The sequence below is a fragment of the Harpegnathos saltator genome, unplaced genomic scaffold (genome assembly GCF_003227715.2).
Source record: "Harpegnathos saltator strain DR-91 unplaced genomic scaffold, Hsal_v8.6 scaffold110, whole genome shotgun sequence".
Taxonomy (NCBI): domain Eukaryota; kingdom Metazoa; phylum Arthropoda; class Insecta; order Hymenoptera; family Formicidae; genus Harpegnathos; species Harpegnathos saltator.
In genome coordinates, this window is record NW_020229885.1 from 434,700 (window position 1) to 461,504 (window position 26,805).

General features: G+C 36.8%; 1 protein-coding gene across 3 annotated transcripts in view; it reads left to right on the forward strand.

The window, feature by feature from the left end:
* The window catches only part of LOC105182149 (synergin gamma), a 52,242-nt gene that overhangs the window by 13,594 nt on the left and 11,843 nt on the right, over positions 1-26,805 (forward strand). For all 3 annotated transcript variants that reach the window (XR_003113211.1, XR_003113212.1, XR_003113213.1), the window contains exon 6: positions 11,693-11,976. The gene's annotated coding sequence lies outside the window, so the exon portion shown is untranslated. The remainder of the gene's footprint in view (positions 1-11,692; positions 11,977-26,805) is intronic.

Sequence of the window (26,805 nt, forward strand, 5' to 3'; positions counted from 1 at the left end):
ATTAGGGGAGACGAGGAGCAGAGTGAGAATAGGGGGGAGAGAAGGAAAAAGGTTCTGGACGGGATGGGGAGTAAGACAAGGGTATCCATTGAGTCCGCTATTATTTATATTACTAATAGCGGACATAGATGAAGAGTTAAAGAGAGGGGGATGGGGGGTGTAAGGCTGGGGGAGGGGAGAGTGTACACGTTGGCATACGCAGATGACGTAGCGACATTGACGGAAGATGAGGAGGGGATGAAGGGAATGATGGCAAGGCTGGAAAAGTATTTTGAAGGGAAGGGGTTGGAAGTTAACATAGAAAAGACGAAGGTAATGAGGTGTAGGAAGAATGGAGGGAGATGGAAGAAGATGGACTGGAGATGGAAAGGGAAGAGAGTGGAGGAGGTGAAGGAATATAAATATTTAGGGTATGTGGTGAGGAGGAGTGGAGGGCAGGAGGCACAGGTGAGGGATAGGGTGAAGAAGGCAGCAAAGGTGATGGGGCAGGTATGGGGAATGGGGAAAAGGAGATTTGGAAAGGACTGGGGGAAGAGGATGTGGCTGTTTGATAAACTGGTGTGGCCGGTGATAAGTTATGGGGTGGAAATTTGGGGATGGAGAGAGAGAAGAAAAATAGAGGAATTGCATGAGAGATATCTGAAATGGGTACTGGGGGTGGAGAGGTGGACACCGGGATATATGGAGAGGGAGGAGATGCAGAGGGATTAAATGAGGTGCAGAGCGGGAATGAGAGCGTGGGGATATGAGGGGGCGGGGAGATAGCAAGAATGTGTTAGTGGGAGATGAGGGGAAGGGCGAGAAGAGGTAAAGAAGTAGGAAGATGGGAGGAGGAGAGGAAAAGGTTTTTTGAGGACAGAGGGTGAAAAATAGATAGGATAGAAGAGATAAGGGAGGAAGGGGGAGATAAAGGGAGAGGAACTAAAGAGCAAGGAAAGGAGAAAACAGGAGGAGGAAAGATGGGAAAGGATAAAGGAGTCAAGGTTTAATGAGGGATATGGAAGGGTAAAGGGAAGGGGAATACCAGAGTATCTAAAGAAGGGTTGGGGGGAGAGTAGATGAAGAGAATAGCGAGGTTCAGGCTGGGGTGTGAATTGAAGGGAAGTAGATACTAGGAGGAAGAGGAAAAAAGGAGATACAGGATGTGTAGGAGAGGAGGGAGACGTGGAAGCACATATGGGAGGAATGTACGAGGTGGGGGAAGAGAAGGGATGGCAGGAGATGGAGAGGGAGGTGCTGGGAGAGGAAGGAAGGGGGGAAGGGTGGATGAGGGAGGTAGAGAAATGTTGGAGAGGGGAGAGGGACGTGGGGGAGAAAGGAGGAGATAGAAAGAGCGGCGGAAACGGAGGTTAGAGTGTGAAAGGAGAAGAATGGAGAGTGAGAGAGAGAGGGAGAGAATGGAAGAGTGGGGGAATGAGAGTGGGTATGAGGAGCGCTCTCTCTCGCGCGTGCGGGTCGTTTACGAATAGTTTGTAAGGTAGAATAAGAGAATAGAATGTAAAAGATAGGAGGAAGGGAAAATTGTAACCCCAAGGGGAACAATAAAGCTATACTACTATAACTGATATTTAGTATCAACTGAACAATATAATCTGAGATAAGGTATTCGCGCAAGAAGCACGGGAAAATTACACTGGAGCCTGGAAGACAGCTGATCGGATAGCGCGAGCCCCTTCATGGACCCTGCGATGCGCTTTATTGCCGTCATTGGCATAGAGCTCCTACGTCATCTCACGCATGAGCTGTAGCGTCGCAATATATTGCACCTGACAGCACTGGCTCGCTCGCTCGCTCGCTTCTCGTCGCGCGCGCTCGCCTCTTGTCGCTTACGGTTGCCCCTCGCCGCGCGCACTCGCCTATCGACGCTCGTTGACTCCGCCTATACCAAATGTCTACATGCTTACCGTGGCCGCTTGTTTTATACATGTTTCAATTAATAACTCGATAACTATTGCCAATTTGACATTATGATATGTGACTTTTCTTTTCGGCTACACCAAATCTATCTCCAACTTTCGTCTGTATGATAAGCTTTCAAACACCCTGTATACAGGGTGTCTCAGAACTTTGAGACACGGGCTCCGTAAGGACATAGAGCTAAGTGAGAGGAACAAAGAAGTCCTGCGCCTCGACCTAGTAACTGTTGGCGGCGTGCGGCGAGACGTAGGTCCGGCGAGATAAAACAACGAATAGCAGCGCATTGTCACCTCTGTGAAAATGGCTCCTCATTCTTCAAATTTGAAAAAGATTATTAGAGTTCTGAATACCCCTCGCAGAGTTCTAGAGTTCGCAATCCTTTATAGAAAGAGTTCCGTCATTTAAAGTAGAGAAAATACCGTTGTAAAAATCGGAGGGCCAACTTCAAGACGCCCTTCATTATGTAAAAAATTTAAATTTGTTTAGAGTTCTAGATAGATTTTTAATAGTTCTATAGTTCTAGATAAGTTTTAAAAATAGTTCTTTTTAAAACAATAAGAAAAATTATATTTAAAATTCTCGAATTAGAAAACGAAAAATGGCAAGAATTCTACCAATTTTGGTTTTAGCGCGTCGAGTGTTAATAATCTTTAGTACTCGTGAGGGGCTAACCAGAACTCTGAATAAAACATCGGATTTTCAAAAAAATTGATTGTTTATTAAACACGTAAAATTTTTTTTCGGAAATCCGATGTTTCATTCAGAGTTCTGGTTAGCCCCTCACGAGTTCTGAAGATTATTATTAACACTCGGAACGCTAAAACCAAAATTGAAAGAGTTCTCGCCGATTTTCGATCCGAGGGCCATGGAAATATTCGACTCGAGGGACCAAAATCGGCAAGATTCAATTTTGGTTTTAGCGCTCCGAGTGTTAATAATAATCTTCAGAACTCGTGAGGGGCTAACCACACTCTGAATGAAACGTCGGATTTCCGAAAATAAATTTTCGATCCGAGGGACATGGAAATATTAGACTCGAGGGACGAAAATCGGCGAGAACTCTTTCAATTTTGGTTTTAGCGCTCCGAGTGTTAATAATAATCTTTAGAACTCGTGCGGGGCTAACCAGAACTCTGAATGAAACGTCGGATTTCCGAAAAAAATTTTCGATCCGAGGGACATGGAAATATTCGACTCGAGGGACGAAAATCGGCGAGAACTCTTTCAATTTTGGTTTTAGCGCTCCAAGTGTTAATAATCTTCAGAACTCGTAAGGGGCTAACCAGAACTCTGAATGAAACGTCGGATTTCCGAAAAAAAATTTTACGTGTTTAATAAACAATCAAGTTTTTTGAAAATCCGATGTTTTATTCAGAGTTCTGGTTAGCCCCTCACGAGTACTAAAGATTATTATTAACACTCGACGCGCTAAAACCAAAATTGGTAGAGTTCTTGCCATTTTTCGTTTTCTAATTCGAGAATTTTAAATATAATTTTTCTTATTGTTTTAAACAGAACTATTTTTAAAACTTATCTAGAACTATAGAACTATTAAAAATCTATCTAGAACTCTAAACAAATTTAAATTTTTTACATAATGAAGGGCGTCGTGAAGTTGGCCCTCTGATGTTTAAAATGGTATTTTCTCTACTTTAAATGACGGAACTCTTTCTATAAAGGATTGCGAACTCTAGAACTCTGCGAGGGGCATTCAGAACTCTAATAATTTTTTTCAAATTTGAAGAATGAGGGGCCATCTTCACAGAGGTCGCATTGTCTTTCCCCTCACCGCGCACCGGCAACAGTTGCTGAATCAACTGGGCCGCGCTGCGGCCTAAGCAGCTGCAACGCTTCTCCAATCATCTATGCCGACGCGCTACCACTCCTCAGATTTCTGTTATTAATAACTCGGTAATTATTGCGAATCTCGCAAAATGGTATGGGACTTTTATGTTTGTCTTAACCCAATCTGCCTTCACACTTCGGGTTGGCAACTTATAATCACCCACCCTGTATATATATATATATATATATATATATCAAAATTATTTCAATTTTAATAAGATTTTTTCTACGTAATTTTTTTATTACAAATTGATGTACAATGTTTCCAAGTACAGTTTTTGTAAGGATGTTTTTATTACAGTTATTAATACGATTTTTTTTACAACAGGTTTTGTACAAAGTTTTTTTTACAAATGTTATTCTTTATTATAGTTATCAATACGTTTTTTTACAATAGATTTTGGTACAAAGTGTTTTTGCATAGACACAGACATGCGCGTACCTTGGCGCTTTTTTTTTACTTTCTGTAAGGTAAGTTTTTACGGATATCACTGATTTTGTTACAAGAGCTACAATGGATATCATAAGTGTAACTACAGTTTTCTGAACAGTATTTAGTTATTATAAAAAGTATAGAAGAGGCTACACCTCCACCTCCGTTATATATTTTATTAATGACATATGACGGTCCTCTTTACTTATTTTATCGCGCAACAATGCATAATTTAATATACCCCGGTTATATGTGTAATTTTATTTGTGAATCTTATAAAAGAATTATGCATTATCTCATATGCATTATTTATTAACAATTTTAACTATCTTTGCTTACACAATCCTAGATAATATACAATAAACATACCATGCAACAACTAATTTACTTTTGTAAGAAATTTTCTACAACCTGATACTCTCGAGACTTCTGCGATATAAAAAATTGCTATTGCAACACGATGTCGAGTAGCACGAAAGCTCCACATCGATCCACATGATCTCAACTCATCTATCCGTACTTCGTAAAATTCTGCAGAATGAATTTCAAACGCCGATGTGTCATTTCGCCTACATTTGTCCTCACAGCAGCAACCTGAACATATAAAATATGCAATATGAAATAACATTCTTGTTTTAGGCAAGAATATACAGTGTCCCAAAAGTAACGGACCACCCTAATAACTCTTCAGTATTGAAATTTCAAGGAAAATTATCTGAATAAGAGTTGTAGGGATTTAAGTGAGCTACCTTATAATGACCTTGATTTTGACCTTGACCTCTATTTTCAAGGTCATTTGGAGATCAACTTGCGTTTCTTAAATAGGAACCCTTACTTTTTATTACACTACTTCCTTCTACTAGTTAATTGGAACAACTTTTGTTTAAAATATTTTTTTATTTATCTAATAGTTTTTTAGATATTTGTGGAAAACTTCCCAGCAAACACAATATTACATGTAACGTATATGTTAGTTGTAATTTCCTACTCAACAATATAACTGTTATATAACACATGTGTTGTATAACAGTTATATTGTTGAGTAGGAAATTATAACTAACATGCAAGGTACATGTAATATTGTGCTTGCTGGGTTAATAACTTTTTCAATATTTAACTTACGATATCTTGCTAACTATTTGTCAGAAGAAAAAGTGGTACTAGACTTTCTTGCTTTATTAAGTCTCAAGAATATATTGTTACAATAGCACCTTAACTTTTGTTAACTTACTGACTTTGGAAAATCATCAAATTAACAAAAATCAGGGCGCTATTGTAACAATATATTCTTGAGCCTAAATAAAGCAAAAAAGTCTAGCACCACTTTTTCTTCCGACAAATAATTAGCGAGATATCGTATGTTAAATATTGAAAAAGTTATCAAGTTTTCCTCAAATATCTCAAAAAATATTAGAAAAATAAAAAAATGTTTTAGACAAAAGTTGTTCCAATTAACTAGAAGAAAAAAGCAGTGTAATAAAAAGTAAGGGTTCCTATTTAAGAAACGCAAGTTGACCTTCAGATGACCTAGAAAATAGAGGTCAAAGTCAAAATCAAGATCATTATAAGGTAGCCCACTTAAATCCCTATTACTTTTATTGAGATCATTTTCCTTGAAACTTCAATACTGAAGAGTTATTAGGGTGTCCGTTACTTTTGGGATACCCTGTATATAAAAAATATCTTTTAAACGGTGCTTTACCTGGAAATGGCCTACCGATTCTGTTTCTGCTTAATAACAAATATGTTCCAACGTTGTAATCTGAAAATGTGAAATATACAATGTGAAATAATGTATTCTCGTTATGGACAAATAAATATATATAAATACATATAATAATAAAAGATATTTTTTATATATAAATATACATAATAATAAAAGATATTTTTTATAGAATATTGTATGTTACGTGATAGTGAATCGATTGTACTTCTGTTCAATAGTAATGTCCAAATACAGTTATCTGTAAATGTTAAATCAAACACAGCTACCTGTAAGTATCAAATATGCAATATGAAGTAATGTATTATTGTTTTGTTATATTTACATTTTAATGTTTCATTATTATACATATTTTTATAGCAAAACAATAATACATTACATCATATTGTTTGACATAAGTAGCCGCGTTTGATTTAATTTTTACAGATAGTTGTGTTGAAACATTACTATTGAACAGAAGCACAACGTATTCACTATCAGGTAACACACAATATAAAAAACATTTGTTATTATTATATATATTTATATATATTTATTTGTCCATAATGAGAATACATTATATCATACTGTATATTTCACATTTTCAGATTGCAGCTTTGGAACATATTTGTTATTAAGCAGAAGCAGAATCGATAGGCAGCATCCAGGTAATGCACCGTTTAAAAGATATGTTTTATACAGGGTGTTTGATAGCTGATCATGCAGACGAAAGTTGGAGATAGATTGGGTGTAGCCGAGAAGAAAAGTCATGTACCATAATGTCAAATTGCCAATAGTTATCGAGTTATTAATTAAAACATGTGAGCCAACGAGCGCGTAGAGAGCGGAGGGCGGCCGCAGTAAGCACGTAGACATTTGATACAGGCGGAGTCAGTGAGTGGCAATAGGCAAGCGCGCGCGGCGAGGGGCAACGTAAGCGACAAGAGGCGATCGCGCGAACGACGAGGAGCAAGCGAGCGCAAGCGACAAAAGGCGAGCGAGCGCGACGAAGAGCGAGAGGGCGCGACGACGAGGAGCGAGCGAGCTATAAGGAAAAAGCTATAAAGAAAAAGCTCGCTCGCTCCTCGTCGCGCGCGATCGCTTCTTGTCGCTTACGTTGCCCCTCGCCGCGCGCGCTTGCCTATTGCTACTCACTGACTCCGCCTGTATCACATGTCTACGTGCTTACTGCGGCCGCCCTCCGCTCTCTACGTGCTCGTTGGCTCACATGTTTTAATTAATAACTCGGTAACTATTGCCAATTTGACATTATGGTACATGACTTTTCTTCTCGGCTGCACCCAATCTATCTCCAACTTTCGTCTACATGATCAGCTATCAAACACCCTGTATATTAGGTGTACAAATGAATAATCAAAATTATATTAAGCAGTTATGAAATCAATTTTAAATTGAATAGATTTTCCCGCTCTTTTGTGATTATGCAATATTGACATATTAAAGAGCTATTAAAGCATATTAAAAAGCTATTAAAAAGAACATATAGTTTGACGAAAGGCCTAACATAACCTTCAAAAGTATTCAGTTCAGTACAGTCAATGGCAGTACAAAAAATGGCAACAGATAAGCATATACGACACTGCATTTTTTACGAATTTCAACAAGGAAAAAATGCTATAAGAGCGTACGAATCGATTTGTTCTCAGCGAAGGTGTTGTATCGTACGATGTGTGCGCATTTTGGTTTAAGCGGTTTAAAAGCGGTAATTTCAGTCTAATCGACAAACAATGCCCTGGAGGCCCTCCGAAGTGCGATAATGATGATTTGGAACAACTGCTCGCTGAGAATTCGGCACAAACACAAAAAGAGTTTGCAGAACAGTTGGGAGTAACGCAACAAACGATTTCCAAACACCTACATGAGATGGGAAAGATCCAGAAAGAAGAAAAATGGGTTCCGCATGAACTCACTGAAACCAACAAAAATCAACGACTGGCAGCGTGTCTTTCTCTTCCCAATAAGCAGCGTCGAAAGTCTTTCTTGTGAAAAATCGTTACGGGCGATGAGAAATGGATACTCTATGACAATCCGAAACGCAGAAAGTCATGGGTAAATTCCGGCGAATCATCAAAATCGGTCGCAAAACTCAATCGCTTCGAAAAGAAGGTTCTTCTCTGCATTTGGTAAGATATCAAGGGCGTGCTTTATTATGAGTTGTTGGAACCGGGTGAAACAGTTATTGCGGACCGCTACCAACGTCAATTAATCTGCTTGAGTCAAGAATTGGAACGAAAACGCCCGTATACTGGCAAAAGAGAACGTCCAATGAAATTATTGCATGACAACGCCAGGCCACACATTGCTTCCAATACAAAAGACACCATAATGAGTTTTAGGTGGGACGTCTTGCAGCACCCGGCGTATTCACCAGACATTGCTCTATCCGATTATCACTTCCGATCGATGCAACACGCCTTGTCCGAAATGCACTTCCAATCGGTGGATGAGATCCGAAAAAGGCTTGACGACTTTATCGCGTCCAAAGACGTAACATTTTTCCGAGATGGAATTCATCAGCTGCCTGAAAGATGGCTTAAAGTTATAGAAAACAACGGCGAATACTATGATTGAACAATTTAATTTACTTTTTTTGTAAAATAAACCTTGAATGTAGCTGAAAAAATTAGATTATTCATTTGTACACCTAATATGTTCTTGCCCAAAACAATAATATGTTATTTCAGATTGCATATTAGGTGTACAAATGAATAATCCAATTTTTTCAGCTACATTCAAGATTTATTTTAAAAGAAAGTAAATTAAATTGTTCAATCAAAGTATTCGCCGTTGCTTTCTGTAACTTTAAGCCATCTTTCAGGCAGCTGATGAATTTCATCTCGGAAAAATGTTACGTCTTTGGACGCGATAAAGTCGTCAAGCCTTTTTCGGATTTCATCCACTGATTGGAAGTGCATCTCGGACAAGGCGTGTTGCATCGATCGGAAGTGATAATCGGATAGAGCAATGTCTGGTGAATACGCCGGGTGCTGCAAGACGTCCCAGCCAAGATTCATTATGGTGTCTTTTGTATTGGAAGCAATGTGTGGCCTGGCGTTGTCATGCAACAATTTCACTGGACGTTCTCCTTTGCCAGTATATGGACGTTTTCGTTCCAATTCTTGACTCAAGCAGATTAATTGACGTTGGTAGCAGTCCGCAGTAACTGTTTCACCCAGTTCCAACATCTCATAATAAAGTACGCCCTTGATATCCCACCAAATGCAGAGAAGAACCTTCTTTCCGAAGCGATTGGGTTTTGCGACCGATTTTGATGATTCGCCGGAATTTACCCATGACTTTCTGCGTTTCGGATTGTCATAGAGTATCCATTTCTCATCGCCCGTAATGATTTTCCACAAGAAAGACTTTCGACGCTGCTTATTGGGAAGAGAAAGACACGCTGCCAGTCGTTGATTTTTGTTGGTTTCAGTGAGTTCATGCGGAATCCATTTTCCTTCTTTCTGAATCTTTCCCATCTTATGTAGATGTTTGGAAATCGTTTGTTGCGTTACTCCCAACTGTTCTGCAAACTCTTTTTATGTTTGTGCCGAATTCTCAGCGAGCAGTTGTTCCAAATCATCATTATCGCACTTCGGAGGGCCTCCAGGGCATTGTTTGTCGATTAGACTGAGATTACCGCTTTTAAACCGCTTAAATGCGCATACATCATACGATATAACACCTTCGCCGAGAAAGGAACAAATCGATTCGCACGCTCTTGCAGCATTATTTCCTAGTTGGAATTCGTAAAGAATGCAGTATCGGATATGCATCTTATCTGTTGCCATTTTCTGTACTGCCATTGACTGTACTGAACTGAATACTTTTGAAGGTTATGTTGGGCCTTTCGCCAAACTACCATGTGTATGTTCTTTTTAATAGCTATATGTCAACATTGCATAATCACAAAAGAGCGGGAAAATCTATTCAATTTAAAATTGATTTCATAACTGCTTAAAATAATTTGGATTATTCATTTGTACACCTAATATTTTATATTGTTGTGCCCACGCCTTTGGGGAACGTGTTGTTCCCACGCTCTTGGGAGAAAACTGTGAAGAAGGCATATAGAGAGTGTTTGACAGCTGTTATCGTTGTCAGAGTTTTTCTAACAAAAAAAATAGAGTAGAGTAGAGTCGCTCTAGTCCTGTCACGGCGTACGGACGTAAAGCGAATTTGTGCGATTATTTTGAGATTGATTAAGATCCGTTTTTCTTGGTTGTAAATAAAGCTTTTCTCGTTTAGTTTATCTCGAGTTATTTCTTTCACGCGCGGGCATAACATTTGGGGGCTCGTCCGGGTTCAATAACGATAGAAATCGTAGACGTGCTCGTGTGTGAAAGTGAAAGAAAAAGAAATGGCTTTGGCACATTCGCCGAGGAGGACTCGTGCTCAGATGCCGGCTACCTCAGATGATTCATTACGAGCCGTTCTTCAGGAGTTGTAGCAACTAAGGGAAGAACGGCAGCAGGATCAAAGAGAGCAGCTACGAATTCAAAATGAATTAAAAACGCAGCTTGAGGAGCGTGATTCAGCTTTTAAACGCCTGGAAGAAAAACTGGATAAACAGATGAGTCCTTCTAATAATAGTATTTTTGGGAATGAATCTCGTAATGTTATCGATCTCGAAAATTCGAGAATGAATGTTGAAGGAGAACGTGTATTTTGTGACGTCAAAGTAAAATCAGATATTTATGATGGGACGGTGCCTTTAAGAGAGTTCCTTCCACAATTTTCTCTAATATCGCAAGCTAATGGTTGGAATGATTCCGCGAAAAACAGCTTCCAATACAAAAGAAATTTTGGAGATAGACTTGAAGAAGAACAACTTTCCATGGAATTGTCGGGACGACAATTTTGAAAGAGAAGGGACAGTGTTGTGCCTACGCCTTTGGAGAACGTGTTGTTCCCACGCTCTTGGGAGAAAACTGTGAAGAAGGCATATAGAGAGTGTTTGACAGCTGTTATCATTGTCAAGGAGTTTGTTTTCTAACAAAAAAAAATAGAGTAGAGTAGAGTCGCTCTAGTCCTGTCACGACGTACGGACGTAAAGCGAATTCGTGCGATTATTTTGAGATTGATTAAGATCCGTTTTTCTTGGTTGTAAATAAAGCTTTTCTCGTTTAGTTTATCCCGAGTTATTTCTTTCACGCGCGGGCATAACATTTGGGGTGAGGTATAAATTTGGATTATTCATTTGTACACCTAATATTTTATATTTTCAGGTTGCTGCTGTGAGGACAAATAACAAATATGTCCCAACACTGCAATCTGAAAATGTGAAATGTACTGTATGAAATAATATATTCTAGTTATGGGCAAATAAATATATATGAATGCATATAATAATAAAAGATGTTTTTTATAGAATATTCCCAGACAGCACCGAACATCCAATGAATGTACATTTCATGTCCAATTTATGTCCATATGTCCGATTTACGTCCGTGGACATAAATTGGATGTAACAAGGATGTCCTTATTGGACATCGGATCTGTAGGACGTCCGATGTACGTCCATCGGACGTCCGATGTACGTCCATCGGACGTCCTATGTCCGAAGTTGTGACAAACGTACGTCCTATGGACGACTTTTGTAAAAAAATTGACATATAACGGACCTCCAATGGACATCCGTGTGCTGTCTGGGTACTTACCTGTTCTAATGTGCAGTAAAATTCCGTCAAGTATATTACGTATATCTTAATTTCCTCTCTTCCTGGTTTTCTCGTTCGGCTTATGAACTAATCACCGATCACCACTTTTTCTTGTAGCATTCAAACATCACTACATATGTCGAACACACTCGTACATAACTTTCAAATTATGGCGCCTCTGACGATGGGTTCGCAACACCTCTAACAGAAGAAATGTGAGATGGACATTTTCGGCGTGGCAGTTTTACCAATGCTAGCGAACATGAAATCTTCGTAAATTGAACTTTGGACTGGAGTATCTCGGCTCACAGGATACGTAGAGCAAAAATAAAGACAGTGTTATTAACTAATTTAGACCCAAGGAATCGATTGAGACCACTGAGAACTGCACTGGTTTAGTGGTAATAGCGAAACTCTAAATTATGCTTCCAACTAATTCGCGTGAATATACCACGGCAGTCAAGAAGCAGTTCAGGAGCGTAACAGCAAAAAGCGTACTTTGGCGCAAACCACTGTGGTTTTTGATCCTTAATTCTTTTCCGCTATAGACAAATATGGAAACAATTTCCAACATAATTAATGTTGAAACATATTAATTATGTTGGAAATTGTTTTCATATTTGTCTATAGCGGAAAGGAATTATTAAGGATAGATATTACAAGCAAAATGTAAAAATTGTTTACATACTTATCTCAGACATGTCCATTGGACATCCGTTATATGTACATTTTTTTACAAAAGACGTCCATAGGACGTACGTTTGTCACAACTTCAGACATAGGACGTCCGATGGACGTACATCAGACGTCTTACAGGTCCGATGTCCAATAAGGACATCCTTGTTACGTCCAATTTATGTCCACGGACGTAAATCGGACATACGGACATAAATTGGGCGTGTAACGTACATCCATTGGATGTCCGGTGCTGTCTGGGATGTCATACCACGTATATTTCATTTCTCGCCTTTCGTAGTGAGTCACTGTGCAGGCGTGCTCCGTGGGTGCAGCAGCAGCTCTCATTCTTCTCGAGTCGGGATACGTCCCGAAAGTTATTAAAAAAATAGTGACAACCTTTATGTCTACGATCATACATATACGCAGGCTTGTTGCGGGCTACCTTTGAAATTTATATACAGGGTATCCCATTTTATTTTTGACAGTCAAATATTTTGAAAAATATGAAAGATATAAAAAAATGTTTCAGATAAAAGTTGTATGATTTCAAGGGGGACAGAATAACTATATCAGTTTGTTTACAGATGGCGCCACTTTTAAAATATCCACTGATCATTACTTTTCTTAAATAGAAACCTAAATTTTTTATTATATCACCCTTTTCTATCAATTAGTTTGGACAATTTTTTCTGAAACGTTTTTTAATTTGTCTAATATTTTTGAGATATTTAAAGAAAACTTGGTAACTTTTTCGATATCTAACTTACGATATTTCGCTAAATGTTTGCTGGAACAAAAAATGGTACTAGACTTTTTTACTCTACTTTGTCTCAAGAATATATTATTACAATAGCGCCCTGACTTTTGTTAATTTGATGATTTTGAAATTTCCAAAAGTCGATAAGTTAACAAAAGTTAGGGTACTATTGTAACAATATGTTCTTGGGACTAAATAGAATAGAAAAGTCTAGTACCATTTTTTCTTTTGACAAATAGTTAGCGAGATATCATAAGTTAAATATTGAAAAGTTTCTGAGTTTTCCTTAAATATTTCAAAAATATTAGACAAATTAAAAAATGTTTCCAACAAAAATTGTTCAAATTAATTGGTAAAAAAGGATGATATTGTTGTGTCCGAGCTACAAGGATTGTGGCAGCGTCCATTGTCCGCGAGCCTTAGGCATCTGATTTTGACAACTGAAGGAAGATTGTCTGAACGACGGAAAAAATCGATAGAAAGCGAACAGCTGAGAGATTGAGCTCGAGCTGTCAATACGGGCTGACGTGCAGCGTTCGGTGTCGCCTCTGTTGTTATAATTCTTGCGCAAGAGAGTTTGCGGCGGTTCAGCTTTGCTATAAATAAAGCTTTTCGTTCTTTTACCCAGTGTTCAGTGATTTCTCTCCGCGCGTCGGAATTCGTCTCGCGAGTGCGCGAGTGCGCGACAATATAATAAAAAATGGGAGTTTCTGTTTAAAAAAATAAGTTGACCTTGACCTGACTTTGGCAATACCACTCAAGGTCAAATTGATAAGATCAGTAATACATTGTTTTGAACCTTATAACTTTTTCTGAAACACTTTTCTGTAAAATTTGTATCTTTAGAGATTTTTAAAGGTTTCCATCTTTTTTCCTCACCCTGTATGTATAGAGCGGTTCTCAACTTGAGTATCTTAAATTTCTCATTTATTTTTAATGATATGAAGAAATGCTAAAGGAAAACGTTTGAGAGGGCAATTATGATGACAGAAGAACTTTTTTATTCCTTTCATTTTCTCAGAGATTTGAAGATCAAGTTAATTTTTTAAATTACTACGTGTCTTTGTTTGTAAGCTTTTATATTAACATTGAAAGGAGTTTAACGACATATTACATAATCTTTAAATGACCTAGGAAAATTAAATATGTTTGGAAAAAAAGTAAGAGGCAAATATTTATGTTCTTCAACATAAAAATTTATTTAAGAAAATAAATAAAATGATGAACAAGATTTGCATGTACAATAATCATTTAGATGGGCCGATTGTAATTAATAGACCCCCACGCGAACGAATTAGGTGACAATGAAAAAATCTTTTTAACCCTTTGAGCCACGAATTTTTCTTTTAACCGATTTCTATAAAACTTTGTGTCCAGGGGTTTTCTGGGTCACTGATTACAAGACCGTTGTCAGATTTTCGAAATTCAAAATGGCGAATCTAATATGGCGGACGTAAAATTCAAAATTCAGTCAATTTCCGTGAAACTAGGTATCCAGGGGTTTTAATGTCGCTGATTACAAATCCGTTGTAAGATTTTCGAAATTCAGAATAGCGTAGTAAGGATGAATGTTGTTACGTCCTGCGGACTCCAGGCAATTAACAATTCCTTTTCTCTCTCAAACTTCTATTTTTCTAATATAACAAAGGTCGTAGGAAACAGACACATCTGGTGAACAGCCGTCGCGTCAAATCGAAGGTAATATCCCATAACAAAAAACAGTACCCTATTGTGAAAATCTACACGTCTTTGTTCAGAGTTTATATTTGGGTAGTGTTCACTAAGTGTGTCTGTCGGCTTAGCTATAAAATTTGAAACTCTGCGCTAACAGATCTCCAGCAAAACAAAGCAACTCGAAACACTCCTGCTCTAAAACCTTGAAACCTACATCTCCCTAATCTAAAACCATATGCAGTCTAACAACAAAGCTTAGTTGTAAAATCTTATCTCAGCCTTTGATTTACGGCATCTTGACTTTTCCAGCTGGCCACTTGTATACATTTCTTTACCCCACCAGAACCACCACCACCGCACTTTTTACATCTAACTCATTCGGCCAATCATAACCTATCCATCCAAAATTATGAAACATCCACGCTCCACCCCTTATCCCATCTATATTCATGTCTTCTAGAACTAACTATCTCCTCCCACGAGGTCTTCTAACTTCACCCTTAATTTCTAATGGCTAAGACTTTTCTCACTAAGGTCAACCAGGACCAATACTAAAATTTTACTAATTAAATCTTTGACATTATTGGGCTCTCCTTAGGGCTTCACCTCTTCCTCAAAGGCCATCTCTCTACTCACCCTAGTGGGTCCTGCCTCCGATTATCCGTATAAAAACCGCGACATACGCTTCCACGAGCATTCAGATTCAGATAGTCAGATATTCAGATTCAAGTATTAAAGCATTCAAGCACTCAGATTTTGAGAAAAGTACGGGCTTCGTGGTTTCAACCAGTGGACAATTATTTGGTGCCCCAATTGGAATATTCGGCTGGTGCAAAGTTCCAAATATTGGAAAGCAGAACACCTATGCAGATCTGCGCCATTCTCTTTTCTCTTGTGTCAACTCATCTCGAATCAGCAGTAAGTTTTGTTTTCTTTTGTGTCCTTATTTATTGGTCCCACCCGTTTATTGAAATCCATTTTCAGTAGGTCATATTTATCACACTACCATCACAATCCAGAGAGTCCTTGACTTGTTCAAAAGGTCTACTTCCTTTAGACATCGAGATATTCCACTTCGACTAATATCAGCAAGATTTTCTTCTCCTAGTTCTCAAGAAATATCCATGGCAGTTTTTCTAACATCTACTATCGACTTCCTTTTAATCATTTTATCGACGCGCTTTATAGTTTTGCGAGGTCTATCGTTTCGTGGTTTATCAGCTAGAGAGTTCGTCAACTTACATTTAGCAATAATCCTATTTACAGTACTTTTACCGATTAATAAGCGATTAGCAATTTCGTGAGAAACCTTTCTTTGTTGAGAAAGATTAATCACGGCTTTGCGCAACTAAAGGCTTGTATGTTTCGGCATTGCGATAGACAATAGACTGAAACTTAGTTAAAGCAAATATTTACGAAGGAGTTTCATAAGAAACGTAAATAAACCGGGTTCATAAAGTCATAACAAGAATATGGCTCAGTACTTTTGAACACATGTAAATATTATATGACTAAATAATTAGAAACTATGTAATTTCAAAATTTTGTAACTGTACTATTATTTGTAAGAATGTTATGTCAACTATTTTATATAATTAATTTTTAGAGCAAATCAATATATTGTCATGCATCTTAAAAAGACATTATGGCTCGAAACTTTTGCACGCCACTGTATCTATATATAAAATCAACGTCCTTCTTAACTACATTCAATAATGTTTTCCACACCGAAAATAGCCCCAAGTAGATACTTGAGTAAGAGCCAGATCTCCATCTCCTTCGGAAAATAGTTCATTTCATTTTATTGATTATAGTAATACTGATGATGAATGGTTTGTGGATGATGGCGAAGATGAGTTCGGAGAAAATGTACAAAATTTTCATCAAGAAATAGAAACTGATGATATCATTGAAGTAATTCGACGATGTGTCATTGTCTGATAAGTGGAATTCATTTATAAAAACCTCATGTGGGTAGAAGGGGAAACTTTTATTCCAAAAATCCATCTGTTTTCTGATGATAAGGCTGGTCTGCAACCAGGTTCTGGCTTAGACGATGAAAGCAGTTGTATGGATGTTTTAGGTAAATTTGTAACGGGTGATATGATTGAATTAATTTGCGCTGAATGTAATATACAGGGTTTGTCAAAAGTGTGGAAACCCTTATATAATTTTTGTAAAAATGAAAATATCAAAAAATGGTAAAACACGTATTTTGATTTTTCAAAAAGCTACTCTATGACACGGATACCGATCATTCCCCACTCTCTGGTATGCGAGGGTAAAAGGGGGGTTGAAAATTTTAAATTGGACTAAGGGTCAAATGGAGGCTCATTTGAAAGGTCTTTTCATAACAAACACACCCTTAAAATTTTAAGTAGCTACGACCCTCCCCCCATTAAAAATGGCGGCCGTTCAAATTTCGAAATTTCATGTACTTAGTGTTATCCAGCATCAACCGGCTACTTAAAATCAGTTGTTCTCACTGCTACTTAAAATCAGTTGTTCTCACGGCTACATAAAATCAGTTGTTCTCACGGCTACTTAAAATCAGTTGTTCTCACTGCTACTTATAATCAATTGTTCTCACGGCTAGTTAAAATCAGTTGTTCTCACGACTACTTAAAATCAGTTCTCACAGATTTTAGGCAGATTAAAAATTAAACGTTTTAAAAATGGCTGGCGAATTGTCGGAACGTGAAAGAATCACTATCCTCATGATACGTGGATGGGGTGATAACGAGCGGTTGTACGCTGCTGTCACTCAATTATTTAATGAGACGTATCCGAATCGTCGAATTAATAAGTCCACTGTCTTAAAAACAATGAAACATTTCAGAGAAACTGGTAGCGTAAACAATCGCCCTAAATCAGGGAGACCTGCCATTAACGAAGAAAAACAACTTGATGTTTTGCAGACATTTATTGAAGGTCCCAATTCTACTATTAACAGAGCCGTTCAAACTCACGATATTGCTCCCAAGTCCGTTTGGAGAATTTTAAAGAAAAACAAGTTCCACCCATACAAATTATAATATGTTCAAGAATTGCAATACGGAGATGTGGAGCGTCGCATAGGTTTCTGTGAAAGAATGATGGCATTAATAGATATCCGGCCCATGTTCCCTTATCAAATTGTTTTTACAGACGAGGCAACTTTCACGTTAACGGGAGAAGTTAATAAACAAAATTTTCGTTTCTGGTCAGATGAGAATCCGAATTGGGTGCGGGAAACTCACACACAATACTCACAAAAAATAAATGTATGATGTGAAATAATAGATGGCTACTTAATAGGACCGTTTTTTTTTTAAGAAAATCTGAACGCTCAAAGGTATGACAGATTACTTGTAGATCAAATAATTCCAGCCATACGAAGTATTTTACCAAAAAATAATTTCGAAGAAATATGGTTTCAGCATGATGGAGCTCCTGCTCATTTTGGTTTAGAGCCACGTCAAATTTTAAATGAGACTTTTCCATTACGATGGATAGGAAGAAGGAACAGAAATGAGGTAGGAGAGGATTGGCCACCTCGGTCACCAGATCTAACTCCTCTTGATTATTATCTATGGGGACACCTGAAGAGTAAGATTACAAAACAAAACCTGAAAGCATCCAAGAATTGATACAGCGAATAAGGGATGAAATAGATTTGATACCTTTTGAGACGAATCGTAGAGCAATTTCTGCATTCTATCAAAGATTGGCATATTGTCAGGAAGTAAATGGCAGCCACTTTCAGCATTTACTTTAACACACTGGGTAAAATTTATTTTAAAACACGGAGTAAAATGTTTTGAATCATTAAAGAGAGATGACAGTTTTCAATCGTCTGTTTTGCAACCTATCACGACTATACATACAACACATTCACACTTGTTTACAAGGAGATGACGCAACCTGTTTCATCGATTTCAACACGAGTCATAGCTATGATGCCGTATATAAATGCCCTAACATAATATGCGTGAATGCGTCTTTGTTTACGAGTAATTTGCAGTTAAAGTTTGGCTCGCGGAGCCGTGCCCCACATAGCGCGCAAGTTACGACACTCTTTCACGAAGCCGGCGTGGCTGAGCAGACAAAGGCTCCCGCGCCGCGAACACTTTTGCGCCGACGACGGCGTTCGAGTCCCGCCGACGACTGGTTCGTTTTTTTTTTTCGTATGTAAAGACATGTAATAAATATTTTTATATTGTTCTTATGTATAATTCCTTTTTTTGTTTCTACGCTATTAATCAAGGCTAATTAGGAGAGTTAGGTCTTTCAAATATGAACACAACTTTTTTATTAATTACAATAAAATGTGTTTGTCCATAACAAAACACATACACACACACATATAAGACAAATATAAGGCACACAAGTGAAAGTTACGTATTATAAAATGTGGTCATGCTGTCGCAACTCTGCGGATGGAATGCCGTATGAAAGCATGTAAAACATAATAGTTTTTTGCACCAACTGCACGTAATGAACGCATAATTTTTTGCACAAATACACTTTTGACTATGTATAGTTGGTGGAAAACATATTTGATTGACGTAAAATACCTCGCGACTGTCAACAAGACTGGACAGAAATTGTATCAGGACATCTGCAAATATGAATTCAATATAATTGATATTATATACAAGGCCAATAACAATACGTACAAATATATCTTTCCATTGCTCACACATTCAATATATTTATCTCGAAGATATTCTATTGCGTCCGTCAACTCTTCTTTCGTAATATCTCATTTTGCTAGATTTTGCACATAGCTAATCGTTGCTTCATCTACAAACGTGGTTTCCATTTTTAACACGAGTTTTTCACTGTTCACGTTATGAAGACTGCCCAGAGAATGAAGCGAGCACGTCACAAAACATGAGAATTCCGCTGCGAGAAGGGGAAAGGGAAGAGGGTTCCTTTCCACTTGTAACGGTTCTAACGGCTCTCGGGTTTCTCTCACACCAAATAATCACTGTCTGGCCATTTCTTTCCCATACCATACGAAATATTTATGCGAAATAGATTTACACGAAAAAAACATTTTATTGTAATTAATAAAAAAGTTGTGTTCATATTTGAAAGACCTGACTCTCCTAATTAGCCTTGATTAATAGCGTAGAAACAAAAAAAGGAATTATACATAAGAACAATGCCACACGCATGCACACACATACGCACACACACACACACACACACACACACACGCACACACGCGCGCGCACACGCACACACATGCGCACACGCGCACGCACGCGCACGCACGCGTCCACACGCGCACACACGCGTACGTATAAAGAACGATAATATAAAGCCCTGTTCACCTAATCTCCAAATAAATCAAGAACAACTTTTCCCGAGACTCCTAAAGGGGATTGTTTTTCTTGAGTATTTGTGTCTTTTCCAATATAAATTTTGGAATTGTAAACGTGTCCGTTTTTTGAATCACAAACTTCATAAAGTTTGATGACGAATCGTATTCTCTTATTACGGTTGAATTGTTTGAAATTCAGGTGGCCCTGCCACTGCATAAGGGACTCATTTATAGAAATATTCGAGCCTGGTCTGTAAATAGATTGGAAACATTCTAAATAATGCTCCGTTATAGGGCGAATTTTTGCAATTTTATCCGCTGAGTCAGTTTCGTCACTCGTGAAATGCAACATCGATAGAATATTTTCGAACCTCACAAGACTCATGCTCTTGGAAAAAATTGGTGTCTCGATGATGCTCTCACGAGACCAGTGCATAGAAATGGTTGGCTTCTTTATTATTCCCATAATAATCAATAATGCATGGAATGTGTACATTTCATCGTCACTAATGTCATCGCAATGTAATATTTTTGACTTCGGCTTTAGTTTTCTGGGTTCCTTCAATTTTGCTATTTTTTGCTCTTTGTATACAGGGTTTGTCAAAAGTGTGGAAACCCTTAAATAATTTTTGTAAAATGAAAATATCAAAAAACGATAAAACAGGTATTTTGATTTTTCAAAAAAGCTACCCTATGACATGGATACCGATCATTCCCACCTCCTGGTACGCGGGGGTAAAAGGGGGATTGAAAATTTTAAATTGGACTAAGGATCGAGTGGGGGCTCATTTGAAAGGTCTTTTCATAACAAACACACCCTTAAAATTTTAAGTCGCTACGACCCCCCCATTAAAAATGGCGGCCGTCCAAATTTCGAAATTTCATGCACTTACAAGGAGATGCCACGAACTGCTAACTCTACTTTTGAATGAGCTATAGTGCATTCGAAAGGGGAGGTCGAGAGTATAAACCGTGTCAGAGCTTTTGGGTGTATGGGCTTTAGTTTCGGAGAAAATTTATTGTAAAATGATGTATTTTTCAGCTGTACGGTAAGTACAATGGATAGCCATAATTTTGCATGAAGCGCGCTGGCTGTGCAGGTTAGGCGTGCGGCTACTATTTTGCGTCCGTGCGAGCAGAGTTCAATTCCCCGTAGTGACAATTTTTTTTTGTTTTTTTTAGAATAAATGATTGTTTATGAATTAATTGTAAATTTATTTATTTATTATTCGTTATAGTAAGAGAACGTATACATAATGAAAAATATCAATAAATTTTGTGTTTTTATTGTACTGTGTCTTTATTCATTATAAAATTCCGACATCACTGTACAATGTTGCGGGTGATAATTTATATAGAAACATTCGAAGCATAAATCGGATCGCACACCATGAACATTTTATAAACGAAAACTGCGTATTGCAGATACATTTTTTCTTATGTACATCCGGTGGAAAACACAATTGATTAACATTATAAAATATGTCACGTTTATCTGCTAATTTTGACGCGTACCAAGCGAATTCAATCATTTTTACATATCGCGAAGCACATAATAAATAATGAGTTAATGATTGAATTCGAATTGCATCATATAACGGACTTTTTAAGAAGTTTCTAGTATTTGTCTGTGGCACATGCGCACAGGCAACAACCGTTAGGACCGTGACCCTAAAGTCCGTTGGATTTCCCTCACTGTTCTCACGTGTGTCGATCAGTAAGCAAGTCTGCGAGCATCCTTTGTGTTAAATTGATTTTATATAATAAAAATGGAAGGGTCAAGTGTGGATTTGTTTTTGAAAGAATATATCCAAGCATTGGCAAAGTGTGATATTACAAAAGAAGATTTAACTGACAGCATTGCATATTTTAAAGGTAATAAATAATTAAATAATTTAATAATCAAATAACAATAATTAAATAATTAACCAATCACACTAACGTTTAATATAGCTTTAATAAAGGATTATACTTGTAAAGAGTCATATTAGTAAAAAACTTAGATGTTTCAATGAGGTACAAAATATCAATCACACATATAACCTATCTAACATATCACATTCGCAAACAATTAACTATACTTACCGGTCTATCAGTCATATTGAATTTTCACAATGTACAATAACATATACTATGATGTTAAAGATCAATAATATTTTAAACAAAGATTTTGCAGAAACCACGCACAAAATGAAATATACGAAAGAGTACGAGACGTGACGCATATATGGTACACTAATGGCGGGAACAAATAAGTAAAAGATGGCTGCGTTTCGTGGTCTGTTCTTTATCACTGCACTCCCTACATAGTTTGCACTATACCAGTTTGCCGTTCTCATCTCTCGTGGAACAGAATATATACTTCTCTTTTCTTCCAAATATCAATCATATATCTGATTCTTGTTAATAAACTTTTCAACTGAAACAGGTTGAATTACTCCTAAAGCGATTAAATTTATAGTCTAATCGAAAACGCTATAAGTTTTGAAAGTGTACATATGAAAGTCAAAATGACGTCAAAATGTAGTCATTTAGACTTTTATATGATTTTTTATTCTACTTGAATATATACCTCAAATATTCTATTAGAATTACAGAAAATTATGACTGATCATGCAATCTGTAAGAATATATTGTTACATATATCGCGAGTATCGTAAAACAGCATATCACAAGTTAGTCATTTCAAACTGATTCCTGACGCTGACCATATTATGACGTAAAATACATCATTTTAACGTCATCTTGATGTTTTCGTGATTAAGCTATTCTACTTGCAATCTTCCACGTGTGACCATTTTGCTATTCGTTCTTTGCAATATTTTAATTTGTACCGTAAATTCTTAGTTAATAAATTATTGCGTATACATTTTAATAAATGGTATGGGTCATATAATGGAATAGTTTCATGATTTCTTATAATTATTACATCGTGCTCTAAAAATACATCATTAGAAAAAGCCTCTCGTTTTGAATCCAGTACTAGTTGTTATATAGCTTTTATGTTACTACTACCTTGATCACATATTGAAGCGACAATTTTTAATCCTGCGTCATGTGCTTTGATTACAATTTTTTTAAACGTGTTTACAATTATTCGATGGTGTAGAACCTCTACAAAATGAAAAGACAATTGGTTGTTTCCATGGTTTGCTACCATAAATTCCTTTTAACATCCAGACTAACACATGATCTGCTATTTCAAGTTTTCTCTCATCGCCATCATCAATAAAACCTTCAACAAAATCTGCAGCTGTGTTATACAATAATGCAGCATTTAATTTTATTTCGTCGAAAAGTAATACGCAATATTTGTATTTTTCATCTGTGAACGATTCTACACGAGCTTTTATTTCATTGAAAATTATATCGTAAATTCTTGGTTTCAACATAATATTTTGTAATATTTTTCTTAATGTTTCTTTACTGGGCAAATAAAATATTTGTACCATATATTTGTAAGCTTTAGGACTTTTTTTATAAAGTGACAGTGTAAATATATTATCTTGTAACGTATATTCTCTTTTATATTTATTTCTATTCATGTTTTTCAAATATGATAAAAAAAAGTCTTTAGCAGGTGTTGGCACTTCATCTAAGATAGCAAATTGTTGAGATAGTAATATTTTGTACATGATAAATGTAAGTTGGCTAGACTACTAGATTCTAGTGATTTTAGTTAGTGATATTGAAAACTTGCCATTCTACGCGCGTTTAAGAATATATATATATACTCTCCTACCGTAGTGGTTTTTGTAAGTGTCGCAGAAAGATATAATAAATATATTCTATACGTTAAGAAGAAGTAGTTATTCTCCAAAAGGACACTGGTCATTCATCACGGAATTATAATTAACAACAGGTTATGGGCCCAGATGGTAGGATTAATGAGAAATTTTGGATAACTGATTTCGAGGTTAAATACAACGACGGAGTGTGAGTTTATAACAAAACAATGGCCCAGAACACGAAATACAACCACTACAGTATTGATCCGCTTAATGGCAATAATTATGAAGCTTGGAAATTTAGAGTTGAAACAATATTGATCGAACATAGTGTGGAAGATATGATACAACGACAATATTGTAAGATTTAAATAGAGAGATCGTCTATTTCTCTATTCTTTTCTCTTTCAATCTCTCTCCTTCTTGATCCTCCTCCTTAGTTTGTAAAAAGAAGGATGTTCAGGATGTTAAGATTCCGAACGATTAATGTGAACTCTTCTTATTATGAACAAGAATATAAGTATATATATTTTAAATGAACAATAATACAATAGTATCCGACACCGCAATTTATATCAAATATATCTCTTTACAAAGCTTAACGCTCTACGACTTTTTCTTCGACTCGACTCTTTCTATTATTCGTCTCGACGTTAATTGGCAAAAAGCTCCGTCTTTCTCCGTGCGTCTCCTTTTATCCTTTTCTCCATCCGTCGAATCTGATCTCTTAGGACCGGCCTTTCTCCTGTGGCTCCCCCGGAATAGACTGGTGCTGTCATCCCTCGTCTGTATCTTACAATATAGAGAAGAGGACTATGCAGATGTGAAGGGAAGAGAGGATGCAAAGAGGAGAGATAATAAGTATAAGTTGATAATCGTGCAATGTATTGAGGATGCACAAATAGATATCGTTCGAAATAAGGAGACGGCCTATAATATGTGGAGAAGTCTGAGAGACGTATATTAAAAGAGAGGCTTATTTAGACAGCTATTTCTTCGGAGAAAACTAATGTCAATGAAAATGGAAGAAAATGAGAAATTAAAAGACTTTCTTTTGAGGTTTGATCATGTTTTATGTCAACTAAAGACATCGGGTGCTAAAATAAAAGAGCAAGACACGATATGTACATTACTGTTGGCTTTACCAAAATCATATGAGATAGTAGTGACGATCTTAGAAAACTTTCCACCCGAGAGCATAAATCTGGACTCTGTAAAATCGAGATTGAGGGCAGAAGCTGAGAAAAGGAAAATCAATGAAAACCAAGATGAAACTGTCAAGCCAACCGCATTCATGTCAAGTAAATCACTGGTATGTTATAATTGTGGCGAACACGGACATTTCAAGAGAAATTGTAAGAAACTAATCCAGGGACAATCAAATCACCCTGGAAATCGAAATGGGACATACCACAAAGATGGAAATAGAGGTGCTACAGGTCGAGGTGGCACATATCAACGAGATACGAGTAGAAACGGAGGAAATCGAGGCAACGAAAATTTTGGATCCCGACTTAAGTCAGAGAGGTAGACCGTATCAAGCACATTCGCACTATGGTCAAAATCAGGACGCGAGAAGAGGAGATTACGTTGGAGCTGACAAAGTTGAGAATGAAAACATCTGCTTCATGAGCGATAGAGATAAGTTTGTCAAGGAAATAGGTAATGATATTATTGTATTCTTTATTGATTCAGGATGTACTGATCACTTAATAAATGAAAAGAATTATTTTGATAACTTGATGATGTTAAAGAATCCGATTAAAATAGCAATTGCAAAAGATGAGATTTACATTGAAGCGATTGGTATAGGAAACATTAATGTTGTTAGTTTTGTCAACGGTAAAACAATTAAGTGCACAATTAAAAATGCATTATATGTTCCGAATTTAAGAAGAAACCTATTATCAGTCAGGAAACTTGAAATGTATGACGTGGAAATAATATTTGAAAAGGGCAAAGTGCAGTTATTCAGTAATAAAAATTTAATAGGGGTAGGATTTAGAAATAACTTGTATGAAATATCCTTCAAAGTACTGCGAAGTGAATATTTAAATATTGAATTAGAAGATGAGAAAACAAAGTTATGGCATAAAAGATATGGGCATATAAGTTACATAAATTTAAAGAAACTGAAAGATTGCGAAATGGTCGATGGTTTTGTCAAACTAAATTTGAATAAAGTAGAGTTCTGTGAGTCTTGCATAAGTGGGAAAATCATACGATTATCTTTTAAATCAAGAAGAAGAAGCAGTAATATACTAGAGATCGTTCATTCAGACATTTGTGGGCCAATAAGTCCAGCTTCATATGATGACAAGAAATACTTCGTAACATTTATAGATGATTACTCGAATTTGATTTACGTTTATATAATTAAAAATAAGAGCGAAGTTTTTAACTGTTTTAAAGAATATGCACAAATGATACAAACTAAATTCAATAAAAAAATATCTACTTTAAGATGTGATAACAGGAGAGAGTATTGTTCAAGAATTATTGCAGAGATGCAATGGAACGATCATTGATTATACAATACCATATACACCTCAATTGAACGGCAAAGCTGAGCGTTCTAATCGAAGTCTAGTTGAAAAAGCAAGATCCATGATAAGCGATTCAAATGCTCCTAAGCAGTTTTGGAATGAGGCTATTCTGACAGCTGCGTATATCTTAAATCGTAGTCCAAGTGTAAACCTAGATACAGTTACTCCTGCAGAATTGTGGTATCAAGAAAAACCAAATGTTAAAAATTTAAGAGTTTTTGGTTCAGTTGTTTATTCACATATATACCAGAGCAATTTAGAGATAAGTTTGATAAAAAATCTGAAACATGTTTAATGATGGGATATACAAAAAATGGATATAGATTATGGAACGTTGAGAAAGGAAATATTCAAATATCTAGAAACGTCGTATTTAACGAAAATATGTTCTATTACAGAAGGAATCAAACATTGATAAGTATAGAGGACTGTGAAACTGTAACTAAAGAGACTGGAACTAAAGATATGTTTGCAGTAAAGGAAGACAGTTGCCAAAGTAAGGAAAAATCGGTAAACGAAAATTTGCAATTTGAGTC